The following is a 6,124-nucleotide window of genomic DNA, read 5'->3' as shown; positions in this document are numbered from 1 at the left end:
AGGCTGGGCGCGAGGCGGAGAGACCTCACCCTTTAGAACCGGCAGAGGGCGGGGCCGGGGCGGGACCTGTGCGTCTCTCAGCCTTTTTCCCAGCGCCAGTGTTTTTCGGGGTTTTTAGGCGAGAACTGCCAGGAAGACTGAGGCGTGATTCGAAAGCCCTGGAATTATGTGGAACGGCCTCCCGGGGACTAGGGTTGCGAGGCTGCGCTCCAGGGGCCAGCAAGGGAGAGGCTGGGAGGCGCCCAGGACGGGAATCCACCTCCGGGATGAGGACTTTAAAAAGCGCGGGCAGGAGGCGGGGTCAGGAAACGGTTTTGAGCAGGAGAACTACGCGATAGAAGGCGCAGGGATTGGACCAGCCTCAGACTGACGTTAATCCCTAAAGGAGGCTGGGCGCGGTGGCTCATGCCTGTAATCCCAACACTTTGAGAGGCCAAGGCGGGCGGATAAGGAGGTCAGGCCTTCAAGACCTGTCTGGCCAAGATGGCGAAACCCTGTTACACTAAAAACTACAAAAATTAACCGGGCAAAGTGGCAGGCGCCTGTAATCCCGGTATTCGGGAGGCTGAGGCAGAAGAATCGCTTGAACCTGGGCGGCAGAGGTCGCAGTGAGCCGACATTGCGCCACTGCACTCCAGCCTGGGCGACAGACTGAGACTGAGTCTCAAACAAACTGACTCAAAAGGAAGCGACCCCCGGACTCTACAAGGACGTCTCAATATGGTCTGTGTGGAGGAAGGAAGGTGGGAATTTCCAGGTCTCTGGGGACCCCACCTCTCGAATATAGCAGAGTCGGCGGCCTGCGAAGAGCCGACTTAACTAGAGACAGAGCGAAACTCACGCCCTGCGGTTATGACCGTCACTGAGGCGATCTGCTTCCGGGTGGCGCGGGGATCTCTGAGCCTGGGGGTCCAGTTCAGCCTGGGCGACAAAGTAACACCCCCTCCCGCTGGGCTCCCTTACCCTTACTAGTCTCTTTTTTTTTTTTTTTAACTTTTTAAAATAAAATTTTTGATGGTGTGACATAGGGATGCAACATTTTTTTCCATGTGAATATCCAGTTAGTTGTCCCAGCACATTTGTGGAAGAGATCTATTACTTTCTTTCATTATATATACTTTTTTCTTTTCGTCTTTTCTGAGACAGAGTATTTCGCTGTCACCCAGGCTGGAGTTCAGTGGCAAGATCTCGGCTCACTGCAACCCCTCCCCGCTGAACCCCTCTCCTGCTTCAGTCTCCAGAGCACTACTCCGGAGACTACTACTTGGTAGTCTCAGGCAGGAGAATCGCTTGAACGCTGGAGATTGTGGTGGAGATTGTGGTGGAGATTGTGGTGGAGGTTGTGGTGGGCTGAGATCGTCCCATTGCACTAGAGCTTGGGAAATAAGAACAAAACTCCGTCCAAAAAAATAAAAATAAAAACCACTTTGGAAGAGAGAGAAAATGCATTTACGAATTTTCTAAATAAATGTCCTAATAAAAGAGATGCAAGGAAAAAAAAGTCTTCCCTTATTTTCAGAGGAGGACTTATATCTCTTATTTATTTGCTTGTTCGTTTGAGACAGAGTCCAGCTCTGTCATTCAGACTGGAGTGTGGTGGCGAGAAGAGGGCTGACTGCAGCCTCCAATTCCGTGGCTAAGTGATCCTCCCACATCAGCGCCCTGAGCAGCTGGGACCACAGGTGTGCACCACCACACCTGGCTGAGTTTTTTGATTTTTAGTAGAGTTGAGGTCTCACTATGTTGCCCAGGCTGATCACGAACTCCTGGGCTCAAGCAATCCTCCCGTATTGACCTCTCAAAGTGCAGAGATTATAGATGTGAGCCACCCCTCCAGGTTCTAGCTTTATTTCCACAAAATGTGAAATTGTCCTCCACCTCCTGTGTGTAATAGAGAGTTTTGCATGTCACCTTTCAGTTTCCATTATCCACTCAACTCATGATTTTGATTAGTTTAATAAGCCGTTCTAATTGTCAGTCCCCACTGCAACCAGCGCCTCACTTCACCCCTTTACCGAGGTTCCTACCCTTTTCCCCCGCCCTACCCCAGACTGAGGGGAGATCGCCCCGCCTGCAGGACAACTCTACCTGCTCCAAAAAAGCGCTTTGCATTAAAACCATTTTCAACTTAAAAGGAAAAACAATTCAGCGTTTGGTACTGGTGGCCCACTACAATATGTTGTTTTACCTTCCATTGAAATACTAACTTCATATGAAATATTAACTTAAAACGGGCAGGAAGCATCCTATGATATTAGGGGTAATATCACGACACATCAGAAACAATCCACCAATCAGAACCCGGAGGATCCAGTCCTGGGGGGCAAGAGGATGACAGCAGGCGACATCGGGGCCAAGCTGAGAAGAGAGCCTGGACCGCCCCCTCTGGCCCTGCCCCTTCCCGCTGTCCGGCCCAGCCCCCAGGCAGCCTCCTCCCTCTTGCCCTGCCCCAGTCCTGTTCCAGGCCCCGTCCCCAAAGCGGCTTCCACCCTCTCGCCCCGCCCAAGCACCTGTTCTGGCCCCGCCCGCTAGGAGACATTTTCCCCTTTCCGTTCCGTCCCCGCCCACTGTCCAGAACCGGCCCAGACAGCGTCCAGGGCCCGCCCACGGCTGTTTTGCAGCGCCCGGGGCTGACTCAAATGAGTGGTTTTTTGTGTGTTTCTGCTTCAAGCCTGTCTTTCGCAGGACCCCAGCCCTGAGTCCAGCCACACCAGGAATCTGGGTGTTTCGGGATGTTGAAATCCCCACGCGAGTTTGTGCAGTTTTCAGGGAGTCACCATGGTGGCCAGACTGGTCTCGAATTCCTGAATTCAGGTGATTTGTCCGTCTTGGCCTCCCAAAGTACAGGGATTACAGGTGTGAGCCACGACACGTGGCCAATTTTTTGTATTGAGTAGATTCAAGGTTTCATCACGTTGGCCAGACTGGTCTCAAACTCCTGACCTCAAGAGATCCACCCACCTTGGCTTCCCAAAGTGCTGGGGTTAGAGGCGTGAGACACCAGGGCCGGCCAGTCTAAGCTATTTTTGACAGGACAGTGAAATGACTGAGACAGGAAAAGGAGCATCATCATCAGCCTCACCAAAGCCTTACAAATCTTATTAAACAAAGGAAGTTGGCTCAGCGCGGTGGCTCAAGCCTGTAATCTCAGCACTTTGGGAGGCTGAAATGGGTGGATCACGAGGTCACGAGATCGAGACCATCCTGGCTAACACGGTGAAACCCAGTCTCTAATAAAAAATACAAAAAGAAAAAAAAAAAAATTGCTGGGTGAGGTGGCGGGCGCCTGTAGTCCCACGTACTCAGGAAGCTGAGGCAGGAGAATGGAGTAAACCTGGGAGGCGGAGCTTGCAGTGAGCTGAGATCTGGCCACTGCACTCCAGCCTGGGTGACAGAGCGAGACTCCGTTTCAGGAAAAAAACACAAACAAAAAAACAAAGGAAGTTAACAGTCTGTACTATGAAACTTGCAATACTTGAAGCCATCTAATAGCACTAACAAGTTTTCAAGGCAAGCAGGGCATGGTGGCTCACGCTTGTAATCCCAGCACTTTGGGAGGCTGAGGCAGGAGGATCACGAGGTCAGGAGATTGAGACCATCCTGCCTAACACGGGGAAACCGTGTCTTCACTAAAAAAATACAAAAAATTAGCCGGGTGTGGTGACACGCACCTGTAGTCCCAGCTACTTGGGAGGCTGAGGCAGCAGAATCCTTTAAAATCAGGAGACAGAGGTTGCAGTGAGCCAAGATTGCATCACTACACTCCAGCCTGGGCGACAGATGGAGACCCCATCTCAAAATACAAAAGAAAAAGAAAGAAATGAAAGAAGGCTAAAGAGTAACTCCAACCCACAAATATATATAAAGTTCCCCAGAAAAGGTAAATAAAAGGACAGATAGGCTGGGTGCAGTGACGCAGCTTACAGCTTGCAGTGAATGCAGAGAATGAAGTACTCAGATAATTCCAGCTGAGTGGGGCGGGGAGCAACCCTTCTGAGAGAGAGCCACCCCAGAATCCGTCCTCCAAGTGATTATTGAAAGGGCTTGTTTAAACTACACTTCAGACAAACAAAAGACATCCACCATGGAGCTCTTTGCAGGCAGATCATGAGGCACATATGGCCTTGTGAAAGCACTCAGACCACATTCACAGGAGACTGTTTTCAGCATTCCTTATCACACAGTCTACTCCTTGTCCTGATTTCAGGGTCAAGGAGTTAGTCTCATACACAAACAACATATACACAGTGCCTCAGTATTTTTCCATGCCTCAATCTCAAATGCCTTGTACATAAGCTTGATTATGTTGCCGTGCACCCACCAAAGGTGGTTCACGCCCGAAATCTCAGCACTTTGGGAGGCCAAGGCAGGCAGATCACCTGAGTTTGGGAGTTCGAGACCAGCTTGACCAACAAGGAGAAACGTTGTTTCTACTAAAAATACAAAATTAGCTGGGTGTGGTGGTGCATACCTGTAATCCCAGCTACTCGGGAGCCTGTGGCAAAATAATTGCTTGAACCCGGCAGGTGGAGGGTGCAGTGAGCCGAGATTGTGCCATTGCACTCCAGCCTGGGTGACAGGAGCAAAACTTTGTCTCATAAATAAATAAATAGACAAACAGATACAGAGACCGGTATAAGTGTATCTTTTCGTTATAACACAACATTTTTTCCAATTATTTAGCAGAAAAAAGCATGAAAAAACACTATACATGTGTTAATGAAAATGCAACATACATACACAGAAGTAATTCTGACATAAATAACAAAGAGTTCTAGTGGAGAAACAGTAGTTTTTGCAGGTTATGGAAATTTTTGTTTCTTTCTTTCTTTGTTTTTTTGAGATGGAGTCTTGCTCTGTCGCCCAGGCTGGAGTGTAATGGTGCCATTTTGGCTTCTGCAATCTTCACCTCTTGAATTCAAAGAACTTAGCCTCTTGAGTAGCTGCGATTACAGGTGCCCACCACCGTGCTTCGTATTTTCAGTCGAGATGGAGTTTTGCCGTGTTAGCCAGGCGGGTGTTGAACTCCTGACCTCAGGTGATTTGCCCTGCCTTGGCCTCCCAATGTGCTGAGGTTACAGGAGTGAGCCAGCCAGGTAATGGAAATTTCAAGTTTCATTTTTATGCTATAACTTTAAGATATTTAACATACCTACAACAATAACCTCCCCTCAAATATCTATACAACATGCTTCGGTTCTTTTTTTTTTTTTTTTTTTTTTTGAGACACAATCTTGCTCTGTCTCCAGGCTGGGGTGCAGCGGTGCCACCTGGCTCACTGCAACCTCTGCCTCCTGAGTTCAAGCAATTCCACTGCCTCAGCCTCCTGACTAGCTGGGACTACAGGCACGCACCACCACGCCTGGCTAATTTTTTGTATTTTAGTAGAGACAGGATTTCACCGTGTTGGCCAAGATGGTCTCAATCTCCTGACCTTGTGATCCGCCTGCTTCAGCCTCCCAAAGTGCTGGGATTATAGACGTTAGCCACCATGCCCGGCCCACACTTTGGTTCTTCATACTGAAAGAAATGGACACTAACATGGTTTTTATATTCACACTGGAATTATGCTTAAACCACTTATAAGTTTACTAAAAACTAAAAGACAAAACTATTTAAAATAATGATAATGGCTGGGCATGGTGACTTGTGCTTGTAATGCCAGTGCTTTGGGAAACCGAGACAGGTGGATCACTTGAGATCAGGAGTTCGAGGACAGCCTGGCCAATATGATGAAACCCCATCTCTAATAAAAACGCAAAAATTAGCTGGGTGTGGTAGTGGGCACCTGTAGTCGCAGCTACTCGGAACTGGGACACAAGAATCGTTTGAGCCTGGGAGATGGAGGCTACGGTTAGACAAGATAGCACCACTGCACTGTAGCCTGAGCAACAGACTGAGACTCTGTCAAAAAAAAAAAAAAAAAAAAAAAGTAAGAAAGAAGGGAATCAACGCATGTCTACACAAAAAAAGCAATTAAACCCAAAAAGTAGGAAATGAGAAATGAAGAACAAAAAAATCCTAGAAGAAATACAGAACAAAAACACAACGGTAAGGTCTTCTCCATCAGTAATTATTAAAATGTAAATATTTACTTCTGCACTCAGAAGGCAAAGACTGCCTC

Source organism: Chlorocebus sabaeus, chromosome 6 (genome assembly GCF_047675955.1).
Source record: "Chlorocebus sabaeus isolate Y175 chromosome 6, mChlSab1.0.hap1, whole genome shotgun sequence".
Lineage (NCBI taxonomy): Eukaryota > Metazoa > Chordata > Mammalia > Primates > Cercopithecidae > Chlorocebus > Chlorocebus sabaeus.
This window is presented reverse-complemented; position numbering follows the sequence as displayed.